We start from the raw sequence: 14440 nt of genomic DNA, 5'->3' as shown, positions 1-14440 counted from the left end.
CTACCCCTGCCTGGGGCTTCCCAGGGCCGAAAGGGTGGTGGGGCTCTGTGTTCCTCTGTCTTTTCGGTTGGGCGTTCCCCTTGGTCCTCACTCAGAGTCCTTACACTGACCCTTCCCGTGACCTAGAGAGGCCTGTCCTCTCATACTGCAGCCTTTAATTCCCTGAGACCACCTAGGAGGATGTGAGGGTTGCCTCACGTGGGCATGACTGCCTGTGGTCACTCACGGCCGACAGTAAGGGAGGGATTCTGTGGCGTCCCCACTTTTATGATTTGGGTGGTTCCCTCAGTCCTCACGGTCCTCTGCTTGACTCTTGGCAGGACCTGGAACTCCTCCCTGTGCTAACGTGAGGCTGGCCCCTGAGACCAAGTGCCTCATCTACCGGAGATGCTCTAAAAGGACACGTGTGGGGCGCATCATGCCAACATTCCTGGATTTGCCGAGGGGAAGTATCCAGTGGCAGGGCTCTGTTCTAGGTGGAGTCCCTTTATCCTCATTTAGAGTCACTAGATTTCCAGTCTCTACTGAGTGAGGCTGTTCCCAATAGACCAAGGCCCTCGCCTCCCTGAGACCACTCCCAGTGGAAAGAGGGGGCACGTCAGCCAGAAAGCTTTGTCCTGGGCCGCCTGGGGCTGACATCAGGGGTGGTGGGACTCTGCATTCTCCTCTGTTCTGGAGTGAGTGGTCCCCTTGCTCCTCATTCAGGGTCCTCATCGTGATGCCTGACCAGACCCAGGACTCCGCCCTCCACTCCCCTGAAGCTGTGCTCCTCAGAACAAAGGCATTACCTTCTTGGAAATTCGGAATTGGAAGTCAGGATGAACCAGATCTGTCCAAAGCTGTTGGGGTCTTCTGAGGAGCAGGATTTTACAAGGCCCCACTCTTCTGGAGTCAGTGGCCCCTCAGTCCTAACTCAGGTTTCTTACCTTGACTTCAGGTAGCATATGGGACTCCAGCCTCCCTACTGACTGACTGTCTGCCAGCCTCAGGCCAAGGCTTTCACCTTCCTGAGACACCAGAAGGGGAGGTAAGAGACCTATTCCCTGGCTACCCCTGCCGGGGGCCTCTGTGTGGTCCCCTTTGTTATGGGGAGTCCACTCATCAGCACCCAGTGTCCTCACCCTGAATCGAATTAAGGCCTGTTAGGATCCCCTACTTGGGCAGGATTGGAGATGGCTGCCACAAGACCAAGGAACTCGCCTCCCTGAGAACCTCTCCACCCTTGCCCCGGAGGAAAAGAAGGGGTACCTTCAGACACACAGCTCTGCCCATGGCCACACAAGGGAGAAAGCAGGGTACACTTTGTGGGGCCCCCTTCTCTTCTAAGGTCCTCACCTTGAGTAACTATCAGAGGCTGGGACTCCTCCCTCCACTGACCTGAGGACACAGCTCTTAAACCAAGGCTTTTATGTCCCTGAGAAACTTGAAGAGCAAATGAGGAGATGCTGATCTTTTCAGGTTATCTGGCACTGCATATGTAGACGACCCCATTGTCACCGAATATTTTTTTTTTTTTATTCATACCATTCACTTATTCAGCGTTACTATTACCGTGTTCCAAAACAGTGCTTTGGGAACAGGGCCCCTATTTATCCCATGAGATACATTTTGGAGTGGTGAGAAGAAAAATGAATTAAAAGACATAAGGTCTGGCTTAGGCTGGGAGGAGTGGAAGAGTGTAGGCTCTAGACTATTCCCGACCAGGGGACTAGACCCAGCAGGGTCACTTAATCAGTCTTGTGAACTTGAGAAATTTGCAAGTTATTCACCTATAAAGGGAGTCTGCCAAATCCTATCCTGCATGAATGTTGGAATGTTATGTACTACATATAAAGCAGTGGCATACTCATTAAGAAATACTGGGTTTTTGATGAATGGCAGTTATGATGTGATTATTATGAACCCCCAAAATACCACCCTCCCATCAGAGTTTATTTTTAATCCAGTAGGTAGCAGAGAATATGCAGTGCACTAGGACAAAAGAAACAAATACTCACAAATGAGAAAGTTTAAAAGAAATGAGGCAAACCACGAATTAAATACCTTTTACTCTCTGTTTTCTCCATTTTTTGTTTCCAAATATTTTCTGTGGTCGTCTTTCACGTTTCCATGAAAATCTCTATTGCAGTGCCATGTTTTCTACTTGTGGATCATACAGAAAGTATATAGATGGTTCGTGAATTTCTTTTACATATACCAAAACTGTAACTTTAGAACTCTTTAAACAGCAATAAATATGCAAGCAATGTCATGCACGAATTCATATTCTTAAGAAAACACACTATCTATTACAAGATAAAAACATTTGAAAAAACCTAAATAAGTCAATAAATAAGGTATAGAGGTTACTAGTTTAAAACAGGAAGATAAATAAGATCTATACTTTGTTCCCTCCACCCCTCCTACTCTGCACTATTTAGGAGCTTGACTGCTCCCTTCCAAAACAAAGTGAACAAACTGCCCGCGGCCTCCCTCCCTAGATGTGGGAGGAGCTGCGGGGCCTTGGCCCTGGAAGTGCACTGCCCTCGGCCACAGCTGCAGCCCTGGCCGCGGCTCTCACTCCTGCTCTCTCTTCCTCATCTTGCAGAGCCTCCTCATAGAGATCTGGGAAGGCACTGGGGACGGTATCAGCGATCTTGGCCACAAACTCCAGCACTTTCATCTTGCTGGTTTCAGCCAGGGCTCTCGGGCCCCACAGGAACTCATAGCGCGGAGGATCGCTGTTGGGCACCTGGCGGTAGGTCAGGTACTTCTGCTGCACGAACTCTTCGCTGATGAGCCTCCTGGGCTCCCCAAAGATCGAGTGCCTCCTCCCAGCATACAACCCCAACGCATTGAGGAATTCCCAGATCTCCTCCTCGGTGGCACGGTTGCCCTTCTTGAAGATCACGCCCAGGAGAGTCATCAGGAGACCGGACGTGGGCAGCCCCGACTCACCACTCGGACTTCCCTCGCTGGGGAGGGCCAGCTTGCTGATGAGGGCGTAGGAGTGACGGCTGGGGTCGACTTCCTTCAGCTCGAGGCCAAAGACCAGCTCCATGCACTCAGAGGCTCTCCTGAGGATCTCAGGGAAGTGCTTCGTGTACTTCTTGCTGACAGCCTTCAGCATTTCTGCCTGCGGGATGGGCTCGTTCAGCTTGTACTTCTCCAGCAGGACCTGCACCAACGTGCTGGCCTTCATGGACAGAGGATCTCTCCAAGTGCTGTGAGTGGAAGGTGCTGCCTGGGAGGTACTTGCACTTTCCTCATCTTGGCTCGCCCGGGCACCCTCTTCATATCCTGGGCAGGAAACCCCTGCCTCACGAGAGCTAGTGGCTGGGGCTCCCTGAGGCTCCCGGCGAGCGCCAGCAGCACGGGAGCTCGGGGGAGTACCCCGAGAAACAGAAGCGGGGGAGGGGGGCGACTCTTCTCTCTCTGCCGCCGCCGCCGCCGCCGCCTCAGTGGCCTGGGCACCCTTGAGACTCTGAGTCTCCCCCCGGGCCTGGTGGCGTCTCTCGCGGGCACGGTGCTTCCTCTTCTGGCCCCGAGGCATGATGACACAGGTCAGGGCCAGCAGGCGGGAGTGTGGGCAGGAAGGCAGGCAATGAGGGCACCTGGGGGAGGGACAAGGAGATGCTGTGAGCACCTTCAGCGGGGAGATTCCTCCCTGGCTTTAACCAAGGCCGCCTCTGCAGGGTCCTTGAGGGCACTGCTCGAGGACCCACAGGGCTCCCGTTCTCCTGCTCCGCCTGTCCCCTGAGACCCCTGTGGAGGACGGCAGAGTGAGCCTTGGGGCACAGCCAGCCAGCCCTGCCTGGGCGGCACGGGGGTGACAGTGGGGGCTGGCAGGGGAGGTAGGTCCTCGCGGTTCCCATTCAGAGTCAGGATGACAGTTGCTGGCAAGACTCCCCCACCCCCCCCCACCCCCACCCCCACCCCATCCCGTCTGCTGCTCTGAAGTTGACACCACCATCTTCCATGACACCCAGGAGGAGGAAAGGAGGGAGCGTTCAGCCCACCACCGAAGGATCCTGGGACCCTCCCTTCTGCTGCCTGGTGATGGCCCCTTCAGAACAAAGCTCTAACCTCCCTTGGACCTGGCAGAGGAAAAGTACGGGCAGTCTCAGCCTGACAGTCCTTCCTTGGGAGTTTACGGGTTGGCAGGAGGGGACAGGCCATATTCTCTCTCGTCCCTTCTCTTCGGGGTGGGTGGCTCCCTTAGTCCTCACTCGGGGTCCTCCCTGGGCGGCCGGTGCAGCCTGGAGCTCCCCTCTTGCCCCGAGGGCCATCTGCTCGCACCAGTGCCGGCACCTCCTTGAGTCTCATTAGGAGGCAGTGAGGGTGACCACGCGGCCGCACGTGGCAGAGTTTTACCAAGCCTGCGGCGTGCGGCAGACAGGTCGAGGCCCTGTGGTTGGCGGCCCCACTGGTCCTCACTCAAGGGCTTGGGCTGACTCTTGGGGAGTGCTCAGGGACGCGCCTTCTGCTGGCCTGCACCTCCCCTCTCAGACAGCAGCCCTCCCTTCTCCGTGTGTGGCCGGAAGGAAGCGGCTGACAACAGGGGAGGGGTTCTGAGGTGCCCTTGCGACGGGGAGGACGGTCCTCACCCTGACTCCTCCCGTGCCCTGGAAATCCTCCCTCTGCTGACCTGCGGCCAGCCCCTCAGAACAAGGCCCCCTCCTCCCTGAGTCTCCCGCGTCCGTCCGTCCGCCCGCCCGCCCGCCCGCGTTCGCACTGAGGGAGCCCCTCCGTCTTTAGACCTGCCCGGAGGCTCCCAGGCTGACGTCAGGGGCGGGGTCTGCGTGGCCGCCATTCTGGGGCGTGGAGCCCCTCGGACCCCACGAGGGTCCCGTCCTTCACTGCACAGGGCCTGGGGCGCTCCCTCTACTGAGCTGAGCCAGGGTCCACCAACCTCAGAGCGAGGCCTTCCTTGCCCGAGGCCCCGCGGGGGAAGCGGGTGGACTTGGGGCCTAACAGCCAGGCCCGAGCCTCTCGGGCCGAGAGCAGGGGCGGGGTGGGCGGGGTGAGCGGGGCCTGCGGGGCCACCTGTTTGCGGAGGGAAAGGGGATTGGGGGTGTCGGGGGCGTGTCCCCGCACTTCTAACTGGGGTCACCTCACACCTTGACACCTGACGAGACGTGGGACTCCTCCCGCGACTCACCCTCGCAGGACGGCAACTCTCAAAAATGGCCTCGCCCCCACAGCGTGGTTAGGAGGACGTCACTTCCGGTCGTGCGCATCTGGGCTCCAGGAGGACAGTAGGGGCGGGGCGGGGCGGGGCGGGGGTGGGGCGGGGCCGGGCCGGGGCGGGGCGGGACGGGGAGGGGAGGTGTGGGGTGGTGCAGGCGGAGCTTCCCGCAGGACTGGCACGTGGGCCTTTCATTGACTCTTGGCAGGTCCTGGGACTTTTCCCTCCGCTGAGCTGAGTCAGCAGGCGTCCCACCTTGGCTCTCATTTCTGTCGGCGCCCCCGGCCGGAAGTATCTGGGGGCCTGAGCCTCACAGCCATGCCTGGGTCCCCCGAGACTGACAGTGAGGCCTCTTTGGGGCCCCCTGTTCTATGGTGGATGCTGCTCTCAATCCCCTCTCAGTGTCTTCTCTTGACTCCCTGTAGGTGCTGGGCTACCTCCCGTCTGCTGACCTGAGGCCAAGGCCTCGCATCAGAGACATCAGCTCCCTGAGACTGCTGGTGTGAAGTGCAGGCACATCTCATCTGGACACTTCTGCCTGGAGCCTCCCAGAGATGGCTGGTGCAGGTAAGATGAGCTGAGGGGAAAGGAGGCGAGACTCTCTTCTGTGGTTTGGAGCCCGTCAGGTCTCACTCAAGGTCCTCACACTGACTGCTGGCAGGGCCTGCGATTCCATTCCATCCTTCTCTGGTATGACTCCATCCCTGTCCCCAACCATGCCCCACAGAATCCCGGAGGAGTTAGTGAAGGGGCTCCTTAGCCTGACAGTTCTCACTGTGGTCTCTCTTTGTTGACATCAGGGGCATTGCCCAAAAGTTCAGAAATGAATTTCTGTCCTTTTGTACAACTGCTGTGTTACTTGCTATTCTCTTTGAGTCCGTGTGTGATAGTCCATTAAGATGATCATTTAAAAAGGCCAGTTGTCATCCACTAACAAAGTTTCAGATGGTTATCTCACAGCCTGTGGACCATACTGCCACATCCAGCCCAATCTTTGGTGTCCCATGCTCCTGGCATGCGGGCTCTGCAAGGCTGCCTCAGGTTCCTTCAGTGAAGCAGTAGAGATTCATGGTCCCAGAGCACAGTGGAAGAATCAAGGGCTCAAGTTTAAAGGCTTTTCTCTAATCAGTCCTGTCATCTGCCTCTCTTGCAGGCTACAGGCCTGTCTCGAATTCAGGGCATCCCCCTACCTGCCCACACTCAGGTTCTAGTTCAGTGGAGACTTACTGTCCCTCAGGGATTATTTAGCTTTGTGTTGTTGCTTTTGTTAATGTTTTCTCTTTATTCCTTCTGTAATTTTTCCATGGTTGATTTTGGGTACAGGAAACAGTAGCCCATGTTTGATTGTCATCAGCTGCTATGGATAAGGTACTAAATCTGTAAACGAATTAAGGAAAATCGATATTCTTACAATATCTGTGCCTCACGAATACACATAACATACTATTCTGGTTGAGACTTCTTTTTCCTAAGTCAGTCAGGAAATTCTTCTTATTGCCTCCATGTAGATTATATACATTTTTGTATGGTTTCTTTCTAGGTATGTTTTTTATATTATTGCTTTAGTCTATGGTGTATTTTCTTTTTTTTTTTTTTTTTTTTTTTCCTTTTTTTTGATTTTTTTTAACATCTTTATTGGAGTAGAATTGCTTCACAATGGTGTGTTAGTTTCTGCTTTATAACAAAGTCAATCAGTTACACATATATCCCCATTATCTCTTCCCTCTTGCATCTCCCTCCCTCCCACCCTCCCTATCCCACCCCTCTAGGTGGTCACAAAGCACCGAGCTGATCTCCCTGTGCTAAGCGACTGCTTCCCGCTAGCTCTCTGTTTGACATTTGGTAGTGTATATATGTCCATGCCACTCTCTCACTTTGTCCCAGCTTCCCCTTCCCCTTCCCCGTATCCTCAGGTCCATGCTCTAGTAGGTCTGCATCTTTATTCCCATCTTGCCCCTAGGTTCTTCATGACCATATTTCTTTTTTCTTAGACTCCATATGTATGTGTTAGCATACGGTATTTGTTTTTCTCTTTCTGACTTACTTCGCTCTGTATGACAGACTCTAGGTCCATCCACCTCACTACAAATACCTCAATATGTAGGCTTTTTAAACTAGCTCCTTTTGCTAATCAGTATACATTTAAGTTTCTCTATATCTGTTTGTGGTTTGAAATGTCATTTCTCTTCACGGCTGAATAGCATTCCATCATGTGGACTACCACAGTTTGTTTACCCCTTCATCTGCTGAAGGTCATCTTGGTTGATTTCAGTTTTTGGCAACTATGAATTTGTGTACTCTTAACGTTGGTTTGAAGGCTTCCGGATGGACATAAGTTTTCAACTCTTTTGAGTAAATACCTAGGCGTTTAATTGCTAGATCATATGATAAGATTATGTTTAGCTTAAAAGAAACTTCCAGCCAGTTTCCAGACAGTGTGTCTCTATCACTTTGCATTCCCTTTAGCACTGAATGAGAGTTCCTATTGGTCCCCATCCTTGCCAGCATTTGGTATTGCCAGGTGTTTGTTTTTGTTTTAGCCATATTAATAGGTATCTCATTGTTGTTTAAATCCCAAACTCCCTGAAGACCTGTGATGTTGATCGTCTTTTCGTATGCTATTTGCCATCTGTGTGTATTTTTGGTGAGGCGTCTGTTCAGCTCTTTTCACCGCTGTTAAATTGACGTTTTTGTTTTCTTATCGTTGAGTTTTTTAAGAGTTCATTGTATATTTTTGATTCATGTTTATTATCAGATATGTGTCTTACAATTATTTTTTCCCAGTCTGCGGCTTGTCTTTTCATTCTCTTAATAGTACCTTTGACAGAGTAGAAGTTTTTAATTTTAATGAAGTTCAGCTTATCATTTTTCTCTCTCATGGATTGTGCTTTTGGTGTTGCGTCTAAAATCTCGTTGCCAAACCCAAGATTTTCTCCTATATTTCCTTCTGGTTTGGTTTGGTTTGGTTTGGTTTTGGTTTGGTTTGGTTTTGTTTTCCCACTCCGCATGGCAGGCAGGATCTTAGTTCCCTGACCAAGGATCAAACCCATGCCCCCTGCCGTGGAAGTGCAGTCTTAACCACTGGACCATGAGGGAAGGCCCGGGCTTTTTTTAAATTTTGAGTTTTCCATTTAGGTCTGTGATCCATTTTGAGTTAATTATTTTGAAACATGTAAAGTCTGTATCAACATTCTTTTTTGTTGTATGCGCACGTCTAGTTGTCCCAGCACTGTGAGTTAAAAGACTCCTTTCTCTATTGAGTTGCCTTTGCTCCTTTGTTAAAGATCAGTTGACTGTGTGAGGGGTCTATTTCTAGGTTTTCTATTCTGTGCCTTGGTCTATTTGTCTCTTCTTTTGCTAATAGTATGTGGTCTTGATTATCGTAGCTTTAAAGTCCGTTTTGAAATCCAGTAATATCAGTTCTCTGACTTTGATCTTCTTCGGTATTGATTTGAGTTGGTTATTATGGATCTTTTCATTTTTTATATACACTTTAGATTGTTTGTTGCTATCTACAGAATAACTTGCTGGAGTTTTGAGCAGAATTGTATTGAGTGTATAAATCAAGTTGGGAGTAACTGACATCTCAACAATCTTGCATCCTCCTATCCGTGAACATGGAGTGTTTCTCTATTTATTTAGATCTCCTTTAATTTTTTTCAGTGACGTTTGTATTTCTCATATAAATCTTATACGTATATTTTTAAGAATTATTTATAATCAATCTTTTTTTGGTGCTAATGTAAATGGCATTAGGTTTTTCAATTGCAAATTCCATTTGTTTATCGGACAACAATTGACTGTTGAGTATTAACCTTGGCTGATTAATACCAGGAGTTTTCTTGTTGTTGATTACTTGAGATTTCCTACATAGACAGTTAGGTCATCTGTGAGCAAAAACAGCATTTACACTTGACTGCTCTCATCTGGAACCTCCTCTCTTTCTCACCCCTTGTTTTAACTTGTCATTTATTTAGCTCTTAGAGTGTGTCTCACCATCTTCTTGATATGGCGGCAGCTCCTAGGCTCTAAAGTTCTATGGACAGTGGCTCAGTCTTCTTTTTCTTACCATCCCCAGTTCTGCCATGGAGCCTTCCAAAGAGTAGATGCTCAATTAATGGTTGGGAATAAGAGTGGCAACGATAAGGAGGTCTACTTTATTATTGTTTAATTTCTCTCACAATCTTGAATAATCTAAGAAAACATCTTTCAGTTTTACAAAAAGAAGCACTAAAAGAATAAACCAAACCAAAAATGTACCACCATTTACTCTTTTTCTTTTCTTTTTTACCGGACCCACATTATTTAACTGCCGAGTCTATTCACAGTTCCATGGAAATCCCTCTTCCATTGCTGTGTTTTCTTGTTCGAGGTCATAAAAAAAATGGAAGGTTTCTAAATTTGTTTTATAAAATATCAAAACTTTAGCTTGTACCTGACAAAAGTAATGAATTGTGTGATCCATACTGTCACCAGCAGAATGGCGATTTCCGTGGTTCTTGCCCTCCCAAAGAGGAAGAATTCAGTCGAGAGGCGTAGAGCAGTTTTAAGTAGCAAGAGTTCAGTTAAGCAGAGCAAAAAGTACACTCCCGAGAAAGCAGGAGAGCGGGCTGTCTGGAAACCAGAAGCAGCCCCGCAATGGGGTAGGGCCGTGTTTTGTAGAGTGGTGGTCCCTCCCTGTGTCCTGCGTTATTTGACTGAGAAATCGATTGACAGCTTTAGGTTATGTAACTTTCCTGCTAGTATGCAGGCACTTACCCATAAGCACCCAAGCAGAACCCATCGGGTGGGGCGGGGAAGCAAAAGCCGCAATGCTAAGTTAGTACAAATGAGGCATAATGAACCCTGGGTTACCGTGAGTCACCTTTTAGGTCTTGGTGCGCCTGCGTCAACCTGTGCCGGCGGTTTTGTCTTGCTTGGTCCTGGTATGGCTGGAAACCTAGCAGTGGTCCTTGACCACGAGAGGGAGGATCTCTGGGCATGCTCCAACCACCGGTGTCCAGGTAGGGGAGGGAAAGACGAACCGTCCAGGATGGGGCAGGCCCGCTCATCTGTGACTCGCTATCCTCATCTTGGCTCGCCCGGGCACCCTCTTCATATCCTGGGCAGGAAACCCCTGCATCACGACAGCTAGTGGCTGGGACCCCCTGAGGCTCCCGGGCGAGCGCCAGCAGCACGGGAGCTCGGGGGAGTACCCCGAGAAACAGAAGCGGGGGGAGGAGGGCGACTCTTCTCTCTCTGCTGCCGCCGCCGCCGCCGCCGCCGCCGCCGCCGCCTCCGCCTCAGTGGCCTGGGCACCCTTGAGACTCTATGAGTCTCCCCCCGGGCCTGGTGGCGTCTCTCGCGGGCACGGCGCTTCCGCTTCTGGCCCCGAGGCACGATGACACAGGTCAGGGCCAGCAGGCGGGAGCGTGGGCAGGAAGGCAGGCAATGAGGGCACCTGGGGGGAGGGACAAGGAGGTGCTGTGAGCACCTTCAGCGGGGAGATTCCTCCCTGGCTTTAACCAAGGCCGCCTCTGCAGGGTCCTTGAGGGCACTGCTCGAGGACCCACAGGGCTCCCGTCCTCCTGCTCCGCCTGTCCCCTGAGACCCCTGTGGAGGACGGTAGAGTGAGCCTTGGGCTACAGGCTGCCAGCCTACCTGAGTGTCCCTGGGGTGACAGAAGGGGGCTGCCAGTGGGACCTTCCGCGTTCTAGGGCGGGGAGTCTGCTCAGTTCATCTTCAGGGTCTTTAGGTGGACGGCAGCCAGGGCCTGGGCTTCCTCCTCTCTGTTGCTCTGCAGTTGACACCTCAGTGGTCCCGGGGACCCATGAGGAGGAAGTGAGGGGTGCCCCAGCTCACCGCCCTGACAGGGGGAACACAGTGCTGACAGCTCTGTGGAGTCCTTTCTATCCTGGGATCACTGGGTCCTCAGTCCCTATTCAGTGCTCTCAGTTGGCTTCACGTAGGGCCTGGGACCCACCCTTCTGCCCTCTAATGGCTTTACCTTCAGGCTAAGGATCTCACCTCCCTTAGACCTGATGTAAAGGAGCCTCGGCCCGACTGCCCTGTCCTGAGCCTTCAAGTGCTGAAAGCAGGGGCAAGGCTAGACTCTTTGTCGTCCCCACAGCTCAGGGGGTGGGGCATGTTCCCCTTAGTCGTCACTCAGCGTTCTCAGTTTGACTCCTGGGAAGGCCTGTGGCTCCTCTCTCTTTACCTGAGGACATGTGCTCGTAGAAAGGCCCACAGCTCTCTGAGACCCAGCAGAAGGAAGTGAGGGTAGCCTGATTTCCCACATCTACCTGTGGCCTCTGAAGGCAGAAAGCTGTGGCAGGCAAATCCAGGCCTTATTATGGTTGGCCGCACCAGTCCTCACTCAGGCTCCTCCGTTTGACTCCTGGCAAGACCTATAATTTCTCGCTCTCTTCACCTAGTAACTGTCCTCACTTCTCTGTCACCCTGGGAGGAGTTAAGGGTTGCCTCTGCTCGGCCTGACATCTATCCAGGCGTCTCCCAGGACTGACGGCAGGGGAGAGATGATGCGCTGCCCCCATTGGTACGGTTTTCCTGCCCCACTCCAGCCTTAGGTCCTCACCCCAACTCCTAGCACAACCTGGAAATTTCCCCTATGCTGAGCCAGCCAGCCTCAGAGCAAAGTCCTCACCACCCTGAGTCCCCAGAAGTAGAAGTCACAGTAGGCCACGTGCAGCCACAGCTCTCTCTCAGGGGCTTCTGAGGACTAACAGCAGAGGGCAAGATTCTCCGGGCTCCACTCTTCTGGGGTTTGTGACCTCAATAGTCCTCACTGTGTCAGGATCTGGGACTCTTCCCTCTACTGACCTGAGTCCTCCAGAGCTGGAAGCAAGTGGGTGACACATCGAACTACCCCTGCCTGGGGCTTCCCAGGGCCGAAAGGGTGGTGGGGCTCTGTGTTCCTCTGTCTTTTCGGTTGGGCGTTCCCCTTGGTCCTCACTCAGAGTCCTTACACTGACCCTTCCCGTGACCTAGAGAGGCCTGTCCTCTCATACTGCAGCCTTTAATTCCCTGAGACCACCTAGGAGGATGTGAGGGTTGCCTCACGTGGGCATGACTGCCTGTGGTCACTCACGGCCGACAGTAAGGGAGGGATTCTGTGGCGTCCCCACTTTTATGATTTGGGTGGTTCCCTCAGTCCTCACGGTCCTCTGCTTGACTCTTGGCAGGACCTGGAACTCCTCCCTGTGCTAACGTGAGGCTGGCCCCTGAGACCAAGTGCCTCATCTACCGGAGATGCTCTAAAAGGACACGTGTGGGGCGCATCATGCCAACATTCCTGGATTTGCCGAGGGGAAGTATCCAGTGGCAGGGCTCTGTTCTAGGTGGAGTCCCTTTATCCTCATTTAGAGTCACTAGATTTCCAGTCTCTACTGAGTGAGGCTGTTCCCAATAGACCAAGGCCCTCGCCTCCCTGAGACCACTCCCAGTGGAAAGAGGGGGCACGTCAGCCAGAAAGCTTTGTCCTGGGCCGCCTGGGGCTGACATCAGGGGTGGTGGGACTCTGCATTCTCCTCTGTTCTGGAGTGAGTGGTCCCCTTGCTCCTCATTCAGGGTCCTCATCGTGATGCCTGACCAGACCCAGGACTCCGCCCTCCACTCCCCTGAAGCTGTGCTCCTCAGAACAAAGGCATTACCTTCTTGGAAATTCGGAATTGGAAGTCAGGATGAACCAGATCTGTCCAAAGCTGTTGGGGTCTTCTGAGGAGCAGGATTTTACAAGGCCCCACTCTTCTGGAGTCAGTGGCCCCTCAGTCCTAACTCAGGTTTCTTACCTTGACTTCAGGTAGCATATGGGACTCCAGCCTCCCTACTGACTGACTGTCTGCCAGCCTCAGGCCAAGGCTTTCACCTTCCTGAGACACCAGAAGGGGAGGTAAGAGACCTATTCCCTGGCTACCCCTGCCGGGGGCCTCTGTGTGGTCCCCTTTGTTATGGGGAGTCCACTCATCAGCACCCAGTGTCCTCACCCTGAATCGAATTAAGGCCTGTTAGGATCCCCTACTTGGGCAGGATTGGAGATGGCTGCCACAAGACCAAGGAACTCGCCTCCCTGAGAACCTCTCCACCCTTGCCCCGGAGGAAAAGAAGGGGTACCTTCAGACACACAGCTCTGCCCATGGCCACACAAGGGAGAAAGCAGGGTACACTTTGTGGGGCCCCCTTCTCTTCTAAGGTCCTCACCTTGAGTAACTATCAGAGGCTGGGACTCCTCCCTCCACTGACCTGAGGACACAGCTCTTAAACCAAGGCTTTTATGTCCCTGAGAAACTTGAAGAGCAAATGAGGAGATGCTGATCTTTTCAGGTTATCTGGCACTGCATATGTAGACGACCCCATTGTCACCGAATATTTTTTTTTTTTTATTCATACCATTCACTTATTCAGCGTTACTATTACCGTGTTCCAAAACAGTGCTTTGGGAACAGGGCCCCTATTTATCCCATGAGATACATTTTGGAGTGGTGAGAAGAAAAATGAATTAAAAGACATAAGGTCTGGCTTAGGCTGGGAGGAGTGGAAGAGTGTAGGCTCTAGACTATTCCCGACCAGGGGACTAGACCCAGCAGGGTCACTTAATCAGTCTTGTGAACTTGAGAAATTTGCAAGTTATTCACCTATAAAGGGAGTCTGCCAAATCCTATCCTGCATGAATGTTGGAATGTTATGTACTACATATAAAGCAGTGGCATACTCATTAAGAAATACTGGGTTTTTGATGAATGGCAGTTATGATGTGATTATTATGAACCCCCAAAATACCACCCTCCCATCAGAGTTTATTTTTAATCCAGTAGGTAGCAGAGAATATGCAGTGCACTAGGACAAAAGAAACAAATACTCACAAATGAGAAAGTTTAAAAGAAATGAGGCAAACCACGAATTAAATACCTTTTACTCTCTGTTTTCTCCATTTTTTGTTTCCAAATATTTTCTGTGGTCGTCTTTCACGTTTCCATGAAAATCTCTATTGCAGTGCCATGTTTTCTACTTGTGGATCATACAGAAAGTATATAGATGGTTCGTGAATTTCTTTTACATATACCAAAACTGTAACTTTAGAACTCTTTAAACAGCAATAAATATGCAAGCAATGTCATGCACGAATTCATATTCTTAAGAAAACACACTATCTATTACAAGATAAAAACATTTGAAAAAACCTAAATAAGTCAATAAATAAGGTATAGAGGTTACTAGTTTAAAACAGGAAGATAAATAAGATCTATACTTTGTTCCCTCCACCCCTCCTACTCTGCA

General features: G+C 51.3%; 1 pseudogene; it reads right to left on the bottom strand.

Annotated features, from left to right (window-relative positions):
* Positions 1-2412: 2412 nt before the first annotated feature.
* On the bottom strand, positions 2413-3854 carry LOC137757062 (melanoma-associated antigen B4-like; annotated as a pseudogene).
* Between the last annotated feature and the right edge of the window lie 10586 nt (positions 3855-14440).

The sequence above is a fragment of the Eschrichtius robustus genome, chromosome X (assembly GCF_028021215.1).
Source record: "Eschrichtius robustus isolate mEscRob2 chromosome X, mEscRob2.pri, whole genome shotgun sequence".
NCBI classification, from domain to species: Eukaryota; Metazoa; Chordata; class Mammalia; order Artiodactyla; family Eschrichtiidae; genus Eschrichtius; species Eschrichtius robustus.
This window is presented reverse-complemented; position numbering and strand designations above follow the sequence as displayed.